The 23161-nt window shown below is 37.9% G+C and overlaps 1 pseudogene; it reads right to left on the bottom strand.

Annotated features, from left to right (window-relative positions):
- Positions 1-23161, bottom strand: part of LOC129026623 (ADAMTS-like protein 3) — a 128121-nt pseudogene that overhangs the window by 90276 nt on the left and 14684 nt on the right.

Genomic DNA, 23161 nt, shown 5'->3' with positions numbered 1-23161 from the left:
CTCAGGGTTAGTGTGAGGATTACATTAATTTATTCATGAAATGGCACTTAGAATAATGCCTAGCATTCAGGAAGTACTTAATAAGTATGAGCTATTATTATTATTATTATTTCGGTTAAGTGTGAGGAAGTCAACACATATAGACAATAGCCCATGGTCTTAAGGCTGAGAGCCTGAGTCTTCAGACATTCCCATGGAGAAATAGAACTTTTAGCAATCTCTGGAATATGATCCAGTGTTAGATCTCCAAGGCTCACTGACAGAAACACCTCCTTCTCCATACAGCAGACTACTCTGATAAAGACTGAGTTTGGCCATTGATGATGACATCTCTTGGATGGGACTGAAAGACCCTGCTGTCCCTCAATACAGGGCTTTTATGGTCCTGGAAATATAGGTGTAGGCATGTTTGAATCAGGGGGCAAGTCTCCCTCAAAAGAACTCCTCATCTTAGAATCACTAAAGGCAACTTCCTTCAGAAGAGTGAATGACCATCCCCACTTCCAGGTAAAATGAACTCCACTAACCACTGAACAAGTGTGGCCAGTCTTCAGTAAGGCATTGCATGGCAGTGAGAAGGCAGTGAGAAGTAACAGCAGGGGGATGCTCATCAGAACTTGGTCCTCTCTCCACTTGAGGTGGGGTGGGTTGCAGACTGGTCCCCACTCCTGCTATGGTGAGGTGGATATTTTGAGCCCCCAATTAATAAAGCAGGAAGCAGTTCAATTAATTACATGGAAAAAAAAGATGTAACCATATTCATACTCCAAGCTCATTGTGGTTACATCCACTTATGGCACTCAACATGTTTGCAATGTTTCTATAGTATTTTCAGAAATATACTTGCATGATCTCTCCTGTGTAGGAATGGGCTCTTACAGATTATCAGCGCTGAAGCTGAGGCTTCATTTATGCACCTCTGGTTTGCAACACAGCTTAGGCATGCACAGCTGCAGATACTGTGGCACGTGGAGACAAAGGGATACTCTGGACACTTCCACTGTCACAACCTTCCCTTATTTCCCAAATAAGGAATTTTGTTGGAAATTCTGAGTTTGCAATGACAAGCATAGCAACTGATGCTACATTCTTATGAAACCTCTCTTAGGACTCTCTAAGGATTCCAACTCCGAGAACTAAAAAGGGCAGCACTTGCTTCTCCACCTCCTTCCTACCCTACCCCAAGCATCTATTTCTTACCAGCCTAGAAAGATTTCTGCCACACTCTCCCAGAGGGACCATAAATTAGAGACCACAGGTAACCCCCAAGGCCCAGAGAGCTTCAGGGGCATCATATCTTCACTCAAGTACACTAAAGTCCTAACCATTTCACCTAATGTGCATAATTTTAGCAGATTACATTTTATGTCTGTACTATGTGGCACAATACTCTAACACTTGTGTTGATAATAGATTCCTTTTTGGAATTAGCTAGAGCAGAGTGATACACACACAGAGAAACTCTAGAATGAGATCCTAAAATGTAACACCGTGATCTGGGGTTTAAAATAAATCGTTTTAAATAGTTTCACAACTTATTGCTGGAAATCATACTGTTTTGAAATTTGTTCTTGAATGACTACAAGGAAATTGTCAGACCAAAGAAAACTTTAGCTATCTATCCCACTGTGTTGGGCAAAATAATGCACCACCTTGGCCCACAAGATGTCCAGGACCTAACCTCTGGAACCTGCGACTATGTTACCTTACATGGCAAAAGGATCTTTGCACACATAACTAAAGTTAGAGACCTTGAGACAGAGAAATTATCTAGGATTATCTAGGTGGAAGAACAATGCCCAGCTGCAGTCACAGGAAGATATGACTACAGAAAAATGTTCAGGCCGGGTGCAGTGGCTCATGCCTGTAATCCCAGCACTTTGGGAGGCCGAAGCAGGCGGATCACTTGAGGTCAGGAGTTCGAGACCAGCCTGGCCAATATGGTGAAACCCTGTTTCTACTAAAAATACAAAAATTAGCTGGGCATTCTGGTTAGCATCTGTAATCCCAGCTACTCAGGAGGCTGAGGCAGGAGAGTCGCTTGAACCTGGGAGGCAGAGGTTGCAGTGAGCCGAGATCATGCCACTGCACTCCAGCCTGGGTGATAGAGTGAGACTCAGTCTCAAAAGAAAAAGAAAAATGTTCAAACAGATGCAACGTTGCTGGCTTTGAAGACTGAAGAAGGAATCACAAGCCAAGGAATATGGGTGGCCTCTAGAAGCCGGGAAAAAAAGGAAATTAATTTTTCCCTAGGCCTCCAGAATGATGTAGCCCTGCCTATATGTTAATTTTAGCCCAGTAAGACCTGTGTCAGACTTTGGGCCTTCAGAACCATAAGGTTATACATTTGTCTTGTTTTAAGCCACTATATTTATAGTAACATGTTACTGCAGCAATAAAAACAACTAATGCACCCACGAAAAAGGTGGTAGATCTAAAAGCCTCATGGATAAAACTCTGAGGTTGCTAATGCACCCACATGCTTGTTTAAAAGGAAGGCTAGACTACGTTGGCACTGACATGCTTGCCTTTGTGTTCAGGTCTCTCTCTCCCTTCTACATGCCCCATCTGGACTTTCAGCTCAGTTAATCGCATTCACAAGCAGATGTGTCACTCAACATCAAGTGTGATTCAATTCAAATCACCAGAGATGTGAAACATTTGTGTAGTGCTCCAAAATCCCTCCAAGGACTCGGTTGATAAAAATCTGGTACTTCTGGCTAAGTGATATTTGAGTTTGAGTGCCCCAGTAAATAAGCACCCATTTTTTCCCATTCAAGTTTGGAACCAGTGGAGAGACACAGATAGAAATGTCAGCTTCATCGTTGGTAGAAATGGACTGCAAATATGGCTTGAGCTCTCAGTCAAAAGCTGTTGCTAAAGACTGCTGGCTTTCTACTCCCATAGAACTTGTGGGCCTACTCACCAAGAAAAAGCTTGATCCATAGATTAGAAACCCTTACCCAGGACTGATGTCTCACACTGGCTTGGGACAGAGAAGGGAGAAAGACAGACAAAGCCCCAGTAATTGATCTTTTAAAATAAATTAGTTACAGCCAATTGAGAAAATTGGATAAAAATAAATCAATCTCATTTGAAATGAGATCTCCAGATTTTCAGAATTTCCTTTTAATTCCTGTCATTTCGATTTGGGTCTACACCACCAATGAGGGAAATGTTTTTAAAAGTTTTAATAAACACATAAAATGTCATGGTTAGTGATTGCCTGGGGCCGACACATAGTCAGTAAAGGAATTTACCAAGACAGTAATGAGTCTGGAAAGGCAGATTTATTTAAAGAAAAGGGGAGATATACTGCCAGCAAGCAATGGGCAATACAGCAGAGGGAAGGCTGTCTGCTGTCTGCAAAGAGGCAGGGATTGGAGGGGAGTTTTTTAGGTCGTGCTACTTGGGCTTAATGTTTGCCGACAGGATGCGTGGTGCAGGTGGGCTGTGATTTGGATGCTTGTAACAGGATGCCTGTGTGCTAGTGAGCCATTTGCAGTTGACCCTACTTCTCAGAACATTTGTTCCTCTCTACCCCCTATTTCTGTTTCTGCCAGCTAAGCCCATTTTTTCAGTTTCCTTTCAACTCCTTAGGGCTCCACAAATTGCACATATTTATGGGGAACAATGTGATGTTTCAATACATGTATACATTACATAATGAACAAATTAGGGTAATTAGCATGTTCACCACCTCAAAAATTTATCATTTCTTTGTAGTGGGAACATTCGAGATCCTCTCTTCTGGCTAAATTGAGATATACAATGTCTCGCTGTTTACTATAGTTACTCTACTGTGCAATAGGACACCAAAAATCATCCTTCCTTGCTAGTTGTAACTTTCTTGACTAACCTCTCCCAATCTCTACCTGCCCCCTGCCCTCCCCAGTCTCTGGTAACCACTGTTCTATTGCCCACTTTTATGATATCAAGTTTTTTTTTGGATTCCATATATGAATGAGATTATGTGATATTTGTCTTTCTGTGCCTGGATTATTTCACTTAACATAATATCCTCTAGATTCATCCATGTCACAAATAACAGCACTTCCTTCTTTTTATGGCTGCATAGTATTTCATTGCGTATATATACCACATTTTCTTTATCCATTCATTCATTGTTGGACACTTAAGTTGATTCCATACCTTGGCTATTGTGAATAGTGCTACAATAAACACGCGAGTGAGGATATCTCTGTGATATACTGATTTCATTTCCTCTGAATATATAATCAGTCATGGGATTGCTGGATCATATGGTAGTTCTATTTTTAAAATTTTGAGGAACTCCATACTATTTTTCACAAACACTGAACTAATTTACATTCTCACTAATAACATATAAGGGTTCCCTTTTCTCCACATCCTCAGAAACACTTGTCTTTTGTCTTTGTGATAATAATCATTTTAAGTGGAATTAGGTGATATAGTGGTTTTGATTTGTATTTCTCTGATGATTAGTGATGTTAAGCATTTTTTCATACACCTGGGTTGGTATTTATGTCTTCTATTGAGAAATGTCCATTAAGGCCTTTTGCCCATTTTTAAATCAAATTACTTGTTTTGGGTTTTTTTGCTATTGAGTTGTTTGAATTCCGTATATATTCTAAATATTATTTCCTTGTCCAGCTGTCTAGTTTGCAAATATTTTCTCCCATTCTACAGGTTGTCTCTTTACTCTTGATTGTTCTCTTTGATGTACATAAGCTTTTTAGTTTAATATAATCCCATTTGTCTATTTTTGCTTTTATTGTCTGTGCTTTTGAGGTCATATTTTAAAAATCCTTACCCAGTCCAACGTCATGAAGTATTTTCTCTGTTTTCTTCTATCAGTTTCATATTTTCAAGTCTTACATTTAAGTCTTTATTTTTAGTTGGATTTTGTACATGGTGAGAGATAGGGGTCCAGTTTTATTCTTCTGCATATAGACATCCAATTTTCCCAGCATCATTTATTGAAGACACTGTCCCTTCCCCAGTGTGTATTCTTGGCACCCTTGTTGAAAATCAGTTGGCTGTAGGTACGTGGACTTATTTCTGGACTCTCTAATCTGTGCCATTGATCTACGTGTATTTTTACACCAATGTCGTGCTGTTTTAGTTACTATCACTTTGTGGTATATTTTGAAGTCAGGTAATGTGATGCCTCCAGTGTCTGTTTGTTTTTAATCAAGATTGCTTTGGGTGTTCAGAGTCTTTTTGTGATTCTATACAAGTTTTACGGTTTCTTTTTTTCTGTGAAGAATGTCACTGGAATTTTAACAGGGATTGTATTAAATCTGTGTATCACTTTGGATAGTAAGGACATTTTAACAATATGAATTTTTCCAATCCATGAGAACCTCTTTTTGCACCCTCTTTATTTCATTACTGTTTTATTTAATTAATTAATTTATTTATTTATTGAGACAGAGTCTTGCACTGTCGCCCAGGCTGGAGTGCAATGGTGCAATCTCAGCTCACTGCAACCCCCACCTCCTGGGTTCGAGTGATTCTCCTGCCTCAGCCTCCCAAGTAGCTGGGATTACAATTGCCTGCCACCACACCCAGCTAATTTTTTGTATTTTTAGTAGAGATGGGGTTTCAGTATGTTGGCCAGGCTGGTCTTGAATTCCTGACCTCGTGATCCACCTGCCTCAGCCTCCCAAATTGCTGGGATTACAGGCCTGAGCCACCATGCCCGGCCATTAATGTTTTATAATTTTTAATGTAAAGATCTTTTACTTTCTTGGTTAAATTTATTCCTGAGTATCTTACTTTTTGGTAGCTATTGTAAATATAGCTATTGTAAATTCAAATGATTTCATTAAATTTTTTATCTGTATTCTTCTGTATCTCACAAGTTTCCCTAAGATCACTACTTTGAATTCTTTTTCAGGCATTTTGTAAGTTTCCTTTTCTTTGGGGTTACTGGAGAATTGTATTCCTTTGAAGGTGTCATGTTTCTTTGCTTTCTCAAGTTTCTTGTGTATCTACTTTGCTTTGTTTTTTGCTTGTTTGTTTGAGATGGAATCTGGTTCTGTCACCCAGGCTGGAGTGCAGTGGTGTGATCTCAGCTCACTGCAACCTCCACTTCTCAGGTTCAAGCGATTCTCCTGCCTCACCTCCCAAGTAGCTGGGATTACAGGTGTGTGCCACCACACCTGGCTGATTTTTGTATTTTTCATAGAGACAGGGTTACACCATGTTGGCCAGGCTTGTCTTAAACTCCTGACTTCAAGTTATCTGCCTGCCCCCGCCTCTCAAAGTGCTGGGATTACAGGCGTGAGCCACCACACCCAGCCTTGTGTATCTACTTTGATATCCGTGCATCTACTGAATCTGTTTTTGCTTCTAATTTTACAGAGTAGCTTTTATAAGGAAAGACTTTTTCCTAAAAATGTGTCCTAGGGTGTCAGCTGAGTAGTGTGAATTCACATTGGTTCTGGGTGGACACAGTAGTTGGGTCTCCATACAGTTTCATCAGCTGTAATCCATGTAGTAATATCTGTGAACGCCTCAATGGCCTAGGCTGCAGGAGTTTAGAGCAGTAGTGGTGCAGCTTTGCCAGAGAAAGGGTCACCAGGCTGGTTCTCAAGCTGGAGGTACATGCACAACTGTGCAGGATCACCTGTTCTTTGCAGGGAAGGGTGCCATGTGGACTTGGATGCAAGAGTCACCACCATTTCACTGGGCCTAGGTTCTAAATAGCTGGGGTTGTGGTGCTGCAGTCATCTGTGTGAGCATGTAAGAATGATAGTGGAGCCTCAGGGATGGAAAGATCAGTGGTTACTGTTCCCCAGAGTAGAGCACACTCTAGCAGTGGCTCCAGTTTCAGGGTGGCACTGTGCCATAACAGCCTGGGTCATGGCAGGTGGGCAGTGCACAATGTGAGCTCCTACTATGAAGCAATGCAGCTGTGGGAACTCCAGGCAGCTCCCTGAAACTGGGCTCAGGGCCTGTGAGGACTGCCGCATTCTCCTGTAGCAAGGACTACATGTGTCTGCAGTGGTAATAGGGGCTACTGGGGGCTCCCTGCTTACCCGACAGGGGAGATGGAGTAGTAGAGGCAGAGTACTTCGCCCTCCTCCCTATGCTGCCATCTTGAGTTACTGTGTGCCACAGGCATTCTGCTATTCCCTTGCTATACTCCAGTGCTCTCCCTCAGACACTCTAGTCTAATTGTAGTTGTTTATTTGTTGTTTTGGTCTTTTTGTGTATGAGGAGGCAAGTGCCAAGTACCTCTAGTTAGCTTCTTACTGATAACTAGGAAATGTTTTGGATGGAAAATAGAATGGATTCTTTCTAGTGTTTATTTTTTGTCATTTTTTTTTTTTTTTTTGAGACAGAGTCTCACTCTGTCACCCAGGCTGGAGTGCAGTGGCACAATCCTGGCTCATTGCAACCTCCGACTCAAGCAGTTCTCCTGCCTCAGCCTCCAAAGTAGCTGGGACTACAGGTATGCATCACCAAGCCCAGCTAAGTTTGTATTTTTCTAGAGACGGGGTTTCACTACATTGGCCAGGTTGGTCTTGAACTTTTACCCTAAAGTGATCCGCCTGCCTCAGCCTCCCAAAGTGCTAGGATTACAGGCATGAGCCAATGCGCCTGGCCTTATTTTCAAATTTCTAAAGCAAGATATTTGAATTTTTATTTTTAGTGTTGACTGATGTAAAATAAGAGTAGGGTTTTGTATATTTCTGTGTGATTTGCTGATGGGTCACCTATAGTATTCCATGACACTGAGGTAGAAATAACAACAGACCAGTTCAAGTAAGTCTACTCTTCCTATGTGACCTCCGAAAAATAATTTTACCTCGCTCAGCCTCAGTCCTCTCACTCGCAAAAGAGAAATAGCCGCACCTCAGCTGCCCAGAGACAGGGTGAAAGTCAGGTAAGATAATGAACATAAAAGCATTCTGAACTTTGAAGGAGCTTGCTGATATTATATTGTTTCTATGACTTCAGAAATTATTAAATACTTACCAAATTAGATCATGAATGTGATATGGCCTAAAAAGGTAGTATAAATGGAAGATATTTGATATACAAAATCTGTTGTCAATTAAAGAAATACTTAAGTTTTCCACAAAGGGTATTAAGAGACCATTAGTTTTAGAGTACACATTGGAATATTTTAACTTAAGAACATATTGTATTGGATAAAATAATTTTATTTTAGGACTTACATGATTGCTGCATGTCTTGTACCGAATGTTCTGCCCTTCACAATTCCTAAAGGAAAAAAGAAAGAAGAAATAATGATTTCATAGAAGAGGCAAGCATTAAAAAAAAAAAAGCAAATACAAGGCATTGGTTCCCTGTAAAACTTTTACTAGTGCACATTACCCCAAAGATTCAAAGTTTAATTCTAAGAAACTAATTTTCAAGGTTCGGGGGCCAAAAAGTCTTGTGGAAGTGTCATATTAAATAAGAATGAATTCTTTAGTTAATAGTAGTACTCACATGCAATTCTTACCCAAGGGTCCATATAACCACTACAATTAATGTACAATACGTGTGTGTCTCATGTGTGAATACATGTATTCTTTTCTATAATGAAAAGGGGAAAAGGTACATGTAGGAGCATTTGTGTAGCATGTCTCCACTAGGACATTTCTCTTCTGTTACTGAAGCAACTCAAGTTAGCAGGGCACTCGCTGTCTTCCTTTAATTAGTACAACAGTCTCTGTTAGAAATTTGCTGGAAGTAACGCTTCTTTTTTTTTTGAGACAGAGTCTCACTCTGTCACCCAGGCTGGAGTGCAATGGCTTGATCTCGGCTCACTGCAACCTCCGTCTCCCAGGTTCAAGCAATTCTCCAGCTTCAGCCTCCAGAGTAGCTGGGATTGCAGGCGCACACCCCCACGCCCAGCTAATTTTTGTATTTTTAGTAGAGATGGGGTTACATCATGTTGGCTAGGCTGGTTTCGAACTCCTGGCCTCAAGCAATCCACCCACCCCGGCCTCCCAAAGTGCTGGGATTTCAGGCGTGAGCTACTGCAGCCGGCCTATTTTATTTCAACCATTGACCTTACCAAATGGGATTCTACAAAGTCATACTGGAACAGCATTCTTGGGATGCTAATACTGGTAAGTTTGAGAATTTTCCAGGGATGACCACCACATAACCTATCTTCCCCAACAGCCACTAGCTCTGGGACCCTGCCACTCATTTTCCAGGCAGAGTTTTCCTTTGGGAGACTGGAATTCCATCCAACGGGTACTTTCCTCAGTCCAGTGCTTGTCTTCTATATTTTACATAAACTCCTTAAAAATATCTGATCTCTTCATGGCACTTTTCCCAGTTTTTCAATGGAGTTACATATTTTTTCCCTTTATGATTTCCTGGTGAATTCAACGGCAAATTTGGAGCCAGGAGAGCTAAACACAGGCTTAATCATTTTGAATTAAAAGTCAATAGATACTATTTCAATTGTTATTAAAATATTTATTTCTATGGGAACAAATAATTTTAAAGTGGATAGGAGGTCATTTTTTTTGCCAGTATGATTTAAATATGAGCCTATATGAAATGATTGATAGAGTCAGCAATGTAACACTCATTGCATATGCTTTCTGATGCTTCCATTTTTCTTGATTACAAAAGGAATAAGTGCAAACCAGTAATGTGCCAAGAAGTATAGAGGTAGACACTCAAAATCCTTCACCAAGAACTTTATTCTTTTGTCATTTAATCCTCCATTGTTTCTGCCATTTACAGGATTGAAAATCATACTGTTAATTCACCCTAGTATTTGTTTTAATCTAATATTATAAGCATTTTCTCATTTCACTGATAATTCTTTGGAAAAATTACTTTAATGATTACATCATAGTCCATTATACAAACATTATTTTGGTAGCTTTAAATTTAAAATTTTAAAAATTGTGACAAAATACACATAACATAAAATTTACCATCCTAACCACTTTGAAGTGTGTGGTTCAGTGTTTAAGTATGTTCACATTGCTATGTCGATATTACCTTTCGTGATTACACTGCTTCTCTTTTTCCCTACTTAAAAACTCACATATATTAAAATTCTATTTGGGATGTATACAATTTTAAGTTTTGACAAACCCATACAGTTGTGTAACCACTACCACAACCAATATTTGGAACAATTCCATCACCCCAAAAATGCTCTCAGGTTGCCCCTGTATAGTCAGCCTCTTCCCCCACCCTCAGCTCCTGGCAACCACTGGTTGGTTTTGTCCCTACAATTTGCCATTTCCAAAATGTTACATAAATGGAATCACACCATATGTAGCTTTTTGAGACTGACTCTTTTTAGCATAATATATTTGAAAATCATTCTTGTGGTTGCAGGTATCTATAGTTTGCACCTTTTTAATTGCTGACTGGCATTCTATTGCACATACGTACAACTGTTTGTTTATTCATTCACCAGCTAGATATTTGAGTTGCTTTTAGTTTTGGGTAAGTATGAAAAAATGCTATAAACATTCACATGCAGGATTTATGTTAACAAAGTTTTTCATTTCTCTTGGGTAAATACCTAGAAGTGGGATTTCTGAGTCTGCTCTTTTTTATATGATATAAAAATTATTTGCTAAACATCTTTAGGTTTTCATTTTTGTCCACACATACAATACATATTTAGAAGTATTTTAAAACAAATCCCAGTCCTTTCATAATATCAATTTTTCATTTATGAGTTTTTAACTCTTGTCTGGCTAAGTATTATTAGTTGGATGCATGGCTGGCATATGATTCAATCTTTGCATTTCATACAGGAAAGGCAATGCTGCATGATATGGTACTACTTCTTTTTCCTCAAAGCTGTAAACACACTTCATTGACCCTTGACATTGAGACCTGCAGAGGAGAAATCTGATTATTCCTTTGCTTGTGTGTTTTATGTTTCTGCCTGAAAGCTTATAGTACTTTGGTTTTGTTGTGTTAGTATTTGATATAAAATTTAAGTTATAATCAGGATGTATCCAGTCATGTGTTTCATCAGTCTTTACCGAAAATGGTGAGCCTTTTTGAATGGAATACTCAAGGTCTTTATTTACAATGCTGCTGATTATTCTCAGATTATGATTTTGATTACTGCTCTTGTTCCATAAATGCCTGTAATTCTGATGCTGGAGCTCCCTCTCTCTGCATCTATTATTTCTTCATTGGTCCATCTATGACTTCCTCTTATAAATATATATATCTCATTTCGTTGACCTTTTCTTGTGCTTATAAGAAATCTTCTACAGATATTCCTCCACACTACTGATTTTAATTTTCTGTAGTGCTTATTCTGTATTTTATTGTGTCCGGTACATTTTTAATATTAACTTCCACTCTTTTTCCTTTGCAGTTTTTCTCAAACTCTCCCTCCTCCATTTCCATTTCATACCATCTTCACCTGAAACTTTCTGTTCCAGCTGCAACTTGTACCCCTTATCTCCTCACATCTTGTGTTTTTGAGGTGGTTCAATCCCTAATTAGATTTAGAAGGCTTTGGGAGAAGGACATTTTGGAGTGAAAAGAACAGCATTATAGCTGCCTCCAAAAACGTTACCTAATTTGTAGTTAAATCGTATTTAGGTAGATGCGCTTTCTTGATTTGTGGTTCAGAACATCTTCCCAGATTATCACAATGGGTTGGCTGTGTCTTAATATTTTGTAACAATGCATATTTCTGTTTTTAAAATTTTGTTATAGGTATTTGATTCTTAAATTTATTAAAATCTTGCTAAGAGTACATCAAATTTTAAACATTCAAGCAACATCAAACTGGGAGGCTGGTAGAAAAAAATATATTGGTGTGGAGAAGTCTTTCTCTTGGTCAAGGAGAAATGACTCCATTCTACTGGGAAACAACAGCTATGCCTATGGAAAAGGTCATTCGCTTACATGGCCTACTTCATTTTGCTTTTTATGTATGAACAAAAGAAGAAAATAAATAATAGGAAAAGTGAAGAAGTAATTGAAATTACTCTCTTATTTTGGAAAAGCCCCAGTTGAGGGAAGTTGCTAACAGGTTAGGGAAGTGATAACCAAAAAGCTTTTTGTACCATGCTGACTTGCAGCTATAAAAAGCTTTTGATGCTAATTTCAAGGGAACAAGCAAATTAGAGAGTCACAGGTTAAAAAATATATATTTGAATTGACGGGAATACTGGAATACAAAAATTGTTGAAACAATAAAAATGGCATTTTCTTTAAACATTTTCAGAAATAATTTTTCAGATGCATTTTTAGTAGCTGCTTAATTTTAGCTATTTATATTAAAAACTGTTCTTGTAAAAACAAACTTAAAACTAAAAGGTAAGGAAAGAATATATGAAAGGTGTCTTATGGCTGTGTCTCAGGCCTTCAGTGTAGACCATGTGTATGGCAATGGTCTACACTCCATTGCCACCTGCTGTGTCCTAATTGTAAGCTGAGTTTCCAGGAGTCACTAATTTGCATCTTGAGTGTTGAGCCTGAAAATATAAACCTGAAAAGTATGTACAACTCTACTACAAATCCCACTACAATTGCAGCATGGTGATATGAAAAACAGAGCATTTTATGTCACGAATTTTCAAAACATAATGCACCATTTTGGACTCATTCTTCCTTCAACAATGTCTTATGGTGAACCTACTATGTACCAGGATATGGATGTAAAGATTCAGGGAGATTACTTCTCAGTTTCCTTTGTAAGTCAGTAGCAAGGTTTTTATTTTTAAACCCAACCACCTGGTGACCATTTTTAACATTCTATTTTACTTTGTCCAACCTAATACACAGTAAACCCAGTGACTGGCCTCTATTGATGTGGCTTGCTTCGGTTACAATTTAGTATGAAAATGAATGACTACTTTATGAAACAGGCATTAAATGAAATGCAAGTTATTTTAAAGTTAAGGACATTGGAATCCTAATTCCCCAAGCAGGAACCTGCCAGCTTATTCTGGAATAATTCCTTTGGGCCAAAGCAACTAAGTTGCAGAAATATTACTTCAAAGTTTTTAATTTCATTGTAATTAGTATATGCAAGAGCTAATGATTATCAGGAGTGTTTGAAAATTCAAGAACATCATTTCACAATTATGTATTTTCTATCCATTACAACATTCGTAACATCCTGTATTGAAGAGTTTTGAAGTCATAAATTTATGAATATATAAAAAACATGTTGATTCCACATGAGGATATATTAAAAACATTAATAAAATTTCCCTGGAGTTCATAGCACTATAATTTATTATATTCATTTGATGGTATATTGGCTCAAATAATGGTGTCATAAAGCCTGAGAAGTATGTGTTTTGAAGAATAAAAATATTTTAATTTTTAAAATAGTAGTTAACTTAAACCTGTGTTTCCCATGATTGGCACTTAACTAGAATATCAAGTTACACACTTCTGCAAGAGAAAGAGACATTCTGGCTGGCCTGTGGTTTGCAGTGCAAAAGAACTGATTATTTAAAGTAATCAAATTCTGAAATAACTTTATCCACAAGAAATATATGAGGAAAATAGCTACATTTGCTATTTTCCTAAATCATGAATACCCTAAATCATGAATTTGAAGGAGCACACTGATGAAAAGGGAAGGCACTAAAATGCTTTCTAAAGCTTTGGGATGGCTTTCAGTTTGGTTTTATATGTAATCACCTCCATATTCCTCTTCCAAGAAAGACTGACCACAAGCATTCAATATTTATGAAGACTTAATAGTCTCTAAGGCAGTTCAAGGATAAAGAGACCTGATAAGCATTCCAAGGGAAGTAGGTTTCCTTCTTAAAAAATCTCAGAGTACTTCCAAAACGACAGTGAAAGTTCTTAATATGGGAATGGGTCAGGAATGATCAAGATTTGCAGCTGCCTAAAATGTGGGGAGCAGGAATGAGTGAATTATTAAAGAACCTGCTACCATGCTTTTGAATTAATCTAATTTCACTACAGCCAAAAAGTGGTGTTATTGTCCCTGTTTCTTTTTTGTTTTTATTTATTTATTTTTTGAAACAGAGTCCCACTCTGTCGCCCAGGCTGGAGTGCAATGGCGCAATCTTGGCTCACTGCAAACTCCACCTCCCAGGTTCAAGTGATTCTCCTGCCTTAGCCTCCTGAGTAGCTGAGATTACAGGCGCGCACTACCACGCCCGGCTAATTTTTGTATTTTTAGTAGAGACGGGGTTTCACTATGTTGGTCAGGATAGTCTCGAACTCCTGACCTCGTGATCCGCCTGCCTCAGCCTCCCAAAGTGCTGGGATTACAGGCATGAGCCACCGCTCCCGGCCTGTCCCTGTTTCTTAGACACGGAAAAAGTGGGTGTGCCACAGGTCTGACCCCATGCCAGGAACCAAGCTGGGAGAGCACATGCAATGACATACACTTATCTTACTTCTGAAATACCACAGAAACTATTATTCTCTCAATTTATGCACATATACGCAAATACATATATACACATTTGATTTAGGATGTTTTCTACCCTCAGATACCTGTTTAAATTAGATGAGCTCAGGGAGCAGGCAAATTTGGAGATTCTCAGGCCTAAAAGCAAATTTCAGAATGTAGGCTAAGGTTTGTGTAGAAATAGACTAAAGAATGCTATATTAGTCCTAAGAAATGAAAAAGTTAAGCAAATACTACATCAGAAATAGGAGAGGTAACTGAGTACATGGAATCATATTGTACAAAAAATCTTCTGCAGTTTTTCTCTTTCTCTGAAAACTGTTTTTGAGGGTATCCATGTTAACAGATGTAACTCTAATTCATTCACTTTTAGAGATCTGTAGGAATCCCATTTTATAAATACACCAAAATTTATTTATCAATTCTCTTTATTCTTCATTGATCAATTTTCCTAAATGTTGATGAAGATTGTTCCAAATCTTCATTTGGAAGTTGGTTTCAAATTTTAAACTGCACCCACAGTTCTGCAATGAGCAATCTTACACCACCATGTTAGGCATATTTACACATTTCTCTGGGATATATACCAGGACAGGCACAGAATCAGTTATGCTCTTACTAGTTTGGCATTCAGTTTACCCTTTGCTGTTGGCCCCATGGATTTCCCTTAATTTCTTGTAGGTTCAACTTTAGTTTTGTTGTTGTTGTTGTTGCTTTAAATGTATGTCCTATTTTGCCTGGCATTTCTAGTTTTTTTTTTTAATTAAATTAAATCTTCTATTTAAAATAATTGTAAATCGGCTGGGCACGGTGGTTCATGCCTGTAATCCCAGCACTTTGGGAGGACAAGGCAGGTGGATCACTTGAGGTCAGGAGTTCAAGACCAGCCTGGCCAACATGGTGAGACCCGGTCTCCAGTAAAAATACAAAAAATTAGCCGGGCATGGTGGCATGCACCTGTAATCCCAGCTACTTGGGAGGCTGAGGTGGGAGAATTGCTTGAATCCAGGAGGCAGAGGTTGCAGTGAGCCGAGATTGTGCCACTGCACTCAAGCCTGGACAACAGAGCGAGACTCCATCTCAAATAATAATAATAATAATTGTAAATCACATACATTTGTTGGAAAATAATAAAAAGAGACCCCATGAATCCCTCAAAGGTAACATCTTGCAAAACTCTACTACAAGAATACAGCTAGGAGACTGATATTAATACAGGTAATGTACACAACATTTCTATCATCACAAGAATTCTGCAAGTAGCCTTTTATAGCTGCATCTCCTCTCCTCCCGTCCTTAACACCTAGCAACTACTCTTCTCCTTTTCTATATTTTCTGTCATTTCAAGAATATTACATAAGTTAAATACAGTATGTAAGCTTTAGAGACTGGATTTTTATAACTTCATTGTAATTCTCTGGAGATTCACCCAGATTGTTGTGTCTATCAATGGTTCATTTCCATTTACTGCTGTGTAGCATTACCTGGTATGGATGTAACACCATTTGTTTAATGATTCTCCCACTAAAGTGCATTGGGATTGTTTCCACCTTTTGGCCACTGTGAGTAAAACTGGCATAAACATTCATGTACAGGTTTTATTGTGAACCTAAGTCTTCATTTATCTGAGAAAAATGCCCAGGAGTGCAATTGCTCAGTTGTATGGTAGTTGCATGCTTATTTTTTAAAAGAAACTGCCTATTTTCCAGGATGGCTATATGATTTTACATTCTCAGAACCAATGTATGAGTAACACTCTTTCTCTGCATCCTTGCCAGTATTTCATGTTGTGGACCTTTTGAAAGCTATTCTGATAGGTAGGTAATGATATCTTATTGCAGTTTTAATTTGCATTTCCTTAATAGCCAGTAGTGTTGAACATATTTTTATGTGCTTATTTGCCATCTATGTATTCTCTTGGGTAAAATATCCATTCGTGTCCTTTGTTCATTTTCGAATTAGAATGTTTGATTTTTAATTGTTGATATTTGAGGGTTCTTAATAGAGATACTAGTCCTTTGTTAGGTGATTTTCAAATATTTTCTCCTGTTGATCTCATTTGTTTATTCCTCTGCCAATACCACTGCTCTCATTACTGCAGCCATATAGTAAATCTTGATATTAAGTAAGCTGATTCCTCCCACTCTATTCTTTTAAAATGTCTTTTAAAAATCAACAGATACACACCCATAATCCCAGCACTTTGGGAGGCCGAGGCAGGCAGATCACTTGAGGTCAGGAATTCAAGACCAGTCCGTCCAACATGGTGAAACCCCGTCTCTACTAAAAGTACAAAAATTAGCCGGACATAGTGGCACATGCCTGTAATCCCAGCTACTCGGGAGGTAGAGGCAGGAGAATCCCTTGAACCTGGGAGGCAGAGGTTGCAGTGAGAAGAGATCGCACCACTGCACCCCAGCCTGGGCAACAAAGCGAGACTTCGTCTCAAACAACAACAACAAAACACCAACAGATAAAATTGTATGTATTTATCGTGTATAATATGTGATGTTTTAAAGTATCTATACATTGTGGAATGACTAAATCAAACTGACGTATCCATTATCTCACAGAGTTATTTTTGTGGTGATAATACTTAACATCCAGTCTCAGCAATTTTCAATAATACAATATATTAACTACAATGACACTGTTGCACAATAGATCTGTTAAACTTATTCCTCTTCCCTAACTGAAATTTTGTATCCTTCCACCAACACGTCCCCAACTCCCCTCCTCAATCACCCTAACCCCTAGCAACTGCCTTTCTACTCTTTTTCTATGAGATCAACTATTTTAGCGTCTATATATGAGTGAGATTATGTGGTATTTGCCTTCCTGTGCCTAACTTACATCACTTAAATACTGTCTTCCATGTTCATCCACATTGTCATGAATAATAGGACTTCCTTCATTTTTCATGGCTGAACAGTATTATATTGTGTATATATACCATTTTCTTTATCCATTCATTCACTGATAGACACTTAGTTGTTTCCATACCTTGGCTATTGTGAAAACACTGCAACAAACATGGAAGTGCGATATCTCTTTGATATCTTGATTTCATTTCCTTTGGATATATATCCAGTAGTGAGACCGCTGGATCATATGGTATCTTTTTTTTTTTTTTTTTGAGACAGAGTCTCACTCCACTGCCCAGGCTGGTGTGCATGGTGTGCAGTGGCACAATCTCGACTCACTGCAACCTCTGCCTCCCAGGTTCAAGCGATTCTCCTGCCTCAGCCTTCTGAGTAGCTGGGATTACAGGCATGCGCCACCTCACCTGGCTAATTTTGTATCTTTAGTAGAGACAGGGTTTTGCCATGTTAGCCAGGCTGGTCTCGAACTCCTGACCTCAGTTGCTCCACCCGTCTTGACCTCCCAAAGTGCTGGGATTACAGGCATAAGCCCAGCTGATATCTCTATTTTTAATATCTTGAGGAACCCTTATACTGTTTTTCATAGCAGCTGTACCAATTTACATTCTCGCCAACAGGGTGCAAGGGTTCCCTTTTCTCCGCATCCTTGCCAATACTTGTTGTCTTTTGTCTTTTTAATAGCCATCTTAACAGGTGTGAGATGATATCTCATTGTGGTTTAGGTTGCATTTCCCTGATAATTACTGATGTTGAGCATTTTTTCATATATCTTTTGGCCATTGTATATATTTTAAGAAACGTCTGTTTGGGTCCTTTGCCCATTTTTTAATCAGGTTATTTTTTTCTTGCTACTGAGTTTGTCTTATATTTTGGATATTAACCCCATGGCAGATGCATAGCTTGCAAATACTTTCTCCCATTCTGTAGGTTATCTCTTCACTCTGTTGACTGTTTCCTTTGTTGTACAGAAGCATTTTAGTTTGATGTAATCTCATTTGTCCACATTTTTCTGTGCTTTTGGGGTCATGTGTAAAATAATCATTTCCCAGACAAATGTCATAGAGCTTTTCTCCTACGTTTCTTCTGGATGTTAAATTTCTTACATTTTAATCTTTAATCTATTTTTAGTTGATTTTTTTTTCTTTTTTTTTTTTTTTTTTTTTGAGACGGAGTGTCTCACTCACTCTGTCACCCAGGCTGGAGTGCAGTGGCGCATCTCGGCTCACTGTAAGCTCCGCCTCCCGGGTTCGCGCCATTCTCCTGCCTCAGCCTCCCGAGTAGCTAGGACTACAGGGGCCCGCTACCAAGCCCAGCTAATTTTTTGTATTTTTTTTACTAGAGACGGGGTTTCACCATGTTAGCCAGGATGGTCTCGATATCCTGACCTCGTGATCTGCCGCCTTGGCCTCCCAAAGTGTTGGGATTACAGGTGTGAGCCACTGCGCCTGGACTTAGTTGATTTTTCTATATGGTATGAAATAATTTCATTCTTCTTCATGTGGATATCTAGTTTTCCCAACACCATTTATTGAAGAGACGACTGTCTTTTCCCCGTGTTCTTGACAGCTTTGTAAAAAGTCAGTGGGCTGTAAATGTGTAGACTTATTTCAGAGCTCTGTATTCTGTTCCATCAGACAACTTGTCTGTTTTTATGCCATTGCCATTGTGTTTTGCTTACTACAGCTTTGTAGCATATTTTGAAGTCAGGTAGTATAATGCCTCCAGATTTGTTCTTTTTGATCAAGATTGCTTAATTTATTTGGGGTCTTTTATGGTTCCATACAAATTTCAGGATTGTTTTTTCTATTTCTGTGAAGAATGTCATTGAGATTTTGACAGAGATTACACTGAATCTGTAGATCACTTTGGGTAGTATCAACATTTTAATATTGTTTTTTCCAATCTATGAATATGGAATATCGTTCCATTTATTTGTGTCTTCTTCCATTTCTTTCATCGGTGTTTTATAGTTTTCATTGTAGAGATCTTTCACCTCCTTGGCTAAATGTATTCCTAGGTATTTTATTAGGGTTTCTCTTTCATTAGCACATTGCAGTATTAGGCATACAAGAACTATACATGTTCTGTTAGATTTACACCTTAGCATTTAACTTTTTTGAATGATTATTAATGGCACTGTATTTTTAAATTTTGTTATCTATGTGCTCATCACTAGTAAGAGAAATACAATCAATTTCTGTATTTTTATTTTGTATCCAGGACCTTGCCAGACTCACTTTTTAGTTTTAGAAGTTACCTTGTAGATTCCTTGGAATTTTCTACGTGGACAAAAATGTCATCTGCAAACAAAGACAGTTTTATTTTTCTTCTCCTATGGTAAGAGTGATGAGACAGACACCCCCACCTTATTCTATACCTTAGGGGGAAAGCATTCAGTCTTTCACTGCCAATTATAATATACAATATTAGTTCAAGGTTCTTAAATTTTTTATCAATTCGATATCTGTTTCTATTTTTCTGAGAGCTCTTCATGAATTGGTGACTTTGTCAAATATTTTTTCTGTATCGATTGATAAGATCCTATACATTTTTTCTTCCTTAGTCTATTAATTAGCTGGATTACATTGATTGACTTTCAAATACTGAAACAGCCTTACGTTCCTCTAATAAACCCCATTTGGTTATGGTGTATAATTCCTTTTATATATTTCTTAATACTTTTGACAGGATTGTATTAATAATTTTTACTTCTATATTCATGAGATATATTGGTTTGTTGTTTGCTTCTTTGTATAGTCTTTGTATGGTTTTGTATCAAAGTCATACTAGATTCATAAAATGAATTGGAAAGTATTCCTTCCCTTCTGTTTTCTGGAAGAAATTATATGGAATTGGTGTAAATTCTCCTTTAAATGCCTGGTAGAATTTGCCAGTGAAACCATCTAGGCCTTAAGACTGAGGGGAGAGTTTTTATATTATAAATTCAATTTTCCATAATAATTATGGTGTTATTTAAATTACTTATTTCATATTAAGGATATCTTTTGATTTCTCAGCCCCCAAAAAAGGTAAATCCTAAGATGGCAGTAGGGAATTCCTAGAAGCAACTCAATTAGCTCTGCAGAACTCACAAAAGACTTCAGAGGTGGTAAATCAGATACTTTTGAAAGCAGGATAAAGTTGGGGTCAAAACAGTATGACTGATTGAGTCTGTTTAAAAAGAGATTAAATTTCCAGCTGACCTCCCTTACTTTGGCATGACTGCATGTTATTATCTAAAGAGGGTAAAACAGCAATTTTCTGGAGCAAGAGATAACTGGGTACAATTAAGGGCAAGAGTACTATACTGAAAACAGGGATTAAATACAAATTAATGTATTTAATGCTGATATCCCAGCTTTCTGCCTCACTTCATTCCTAAAATATTGGACTCAGAATGGCCTTCACTGGGAAATCAAAGCATTTCAAAATAGAACACCTAAAGACATCATCAGGCAATGAGATATACTGGCAACATCGTCCTCCAGTTAAGCTCATAGCTCATTTTGTTAAACTTGAATAAACAAACAAGGATCACCAGAAATCTTAGAAAGACCTCTAACCTTAAATACAGTGACAAAAAAAAAATTTTTAAAGAAAAGGACTGTTGTGGGGTGGGGGAAGGGGGGGAGGGATAGCACTGGGAGATATACCTAATGCTAGATGACAAGTTAGTGGGTGCAGCGCACCAGCATGGCACATGTATACATATGTAACTAACCTGCACATTGCGCACATGTACCCTAAAACCTAAAGTATAATAATAATAAATTTTAAAAAAAGAAAGACCTATCCAGCCATTTTTTGCCCTGGAAAAGTCTCTAATATGTATGGTATTATGATTTCAATAAAAAGTTATATGTCACTAAAAAAAAAAAAAAAAAAAAAAAGAAGAAAACAGCGATTTGGGAGGAACTGAGACTATGCAAGGTGAAGAAAATTTTCCTCCCAAACGTCTATTCATACTCTCAGAGATGAAACAGAAGATATTGCATCTGGGAATCAGGGACAGAATTCTATTTCTAAAAATTCAAGGAACAAAAAATAACTCAGGAAAAAAATATATGTATAGAAAGAAATAAAATACTTAGTAAAGAGAGTGAAAAAATAAATTAGACAAATCTCCTGGAAGGCAGGGCAAATGAACAAAGAGAAAACTGGAAGATCTAATACCTGAATAATGGGAGTTTCAACATGAGAAAATAGAGGAACATGGCTGGGTGCAGTGGCTCATGCCTGTAATACCAACACTTTGGGAGGCTGACGCTGGCAGATCACCTGAGGTCAGGAGTTTGAGACCAGCCTGGCCAACATGGTGAAACTCCATCTCTACTAACAAATACAAAAATTAGCCAGGCATGGTGGCATGTGCCTGTAGTCACAGCTACTTAGCAGGCTGAGGCAGGAGAGTTGCTTCAACCCAGGAGGCGGAGGCTGCAGTGAGCCGAGATCAAGCCACTGCACTCCAACGTGGGTGACAAGAGCAAGACTCCATCTCAAAAAAACAAAAAGAAAGAAAGAAAAGAAAATAGAGGAAAATGAATATAAGAAATCATCAAGGAAATATTTTAGGACTGAAGAGAATGAGTTTTTATAGTGAAGGACGCTCTGTCAAATACAACAAATGAAAATAGACCCACACCAAGGCATAACGTTAGGAAATTTCAGAACATTGGGGGAAAATGTATGTTTCTACATGCATCCAGAGAGGAGGGAAAAAGAGCAGGAAATCCAGATGCCTTTAGATTTCTCAGTAACATTACTTGATGTTAGAATATGGAGCAAAGTCTTCAAATTTCTGAGGGAAAATCATTTCTACATAACTATTTACATGGAAAAATCATGATTCAAGTTTGAGAAGAAAATAAAGATCTTTTCAGATAAGCAGGAAGCTTCTGGAGAATGTAACCACAAAAATGAGGAGGAAGAAGGAAGGTGATTAGGAAACAGGAGATCTAACACAGGAAAGAGGTAAATGACCCTCCCAGGATGACAGAAAAATGAGATTCCAAGACGCCTCCTGAATTTCTTGTTAGACAGCAAGTAGCTCAGCTAAAGGTTAAGAATTCTCCAGAAGAAGGGTCTAAAAGAAAATTAAAGTGAATGAAAATCAGAAAAGTGAATGAAATTAGTTAAGTGAAAATTAGAATGATGACATTTTTCTGAATTAGTGATAAGCATGTAAAAACTAAGAAAACAAGCAAATAAAAAAGCAACGTAATTATTGACTCTAGTGGAAAAAAAACTCAGGAAAGGAAAAATAATTGCAGTATATTACATGACATAGCTGTGAATAGTATAGAGGCATAATTTAATAATATGTCTTTATGATAATAATATACCTTCATAATAGTTTAATGAAGGCATTAATAATAATATGCCTTCATAATAATTTAAACACTGCATTTTGGCCCAGTCAAAGTTATATAAAACTCTGGGGTATGGGACTGGAAGACAGACTGGAGGGAGAGGTTGAGAAAGGAGAAAGAGGAGGGGGAGGGGGAGAGAGAAAGGAAGAGAAAGGAGCAGGAGGTGTGAAAAATTGTTAAATCTTCATCTTCTATAGTATGACTCTAATGAGTAGTGCCTACAACTGAAAGATCAAGAAGCAGTAATATAAACATGTTATTTAGAAATATAGATAAAACACCAAGAGAATCAGAGAGAATTGTTAACAGTAGTTGCCCCGGCTGGGTGAGGAAATGGGAGGAAGGGAATCATGAGGCTGTTGTTTTTCACCTCAAGCCTACATGAGTCATTTGGCTCTTTAAACTATATACATGTGCATTGTTGAAAAAAATGATGTTTTTAAATATTTGTTAAAAGTCCATACTCCCCAACATAGCTTTCAATATTCTTCATAGAATTACCCATCCTTACCTATCCCACAGACCCATACTATAGTCATGCAGTTTTTTTT

This window comes from Pongo pygmaeus, chromosome 16, assembly GCF_028885625.2.
Source record: "Pongo pygmaeus isolate AG05252 chromosome 16, NHGRI_mPonPyg2-v2.0_pri, whole genome shotgun sequence".
Classification (NCBI taxonomy): Eukaryota; Metazoa; Chordata; class Mammalia; order Primates; family Hominidae; genus Pongo; species Pongo pygmaeus.
Note: the sequence above shows the minus strand (reverse complement) of the source record. Positions and strands in the feature narration are given on the sequence as shown.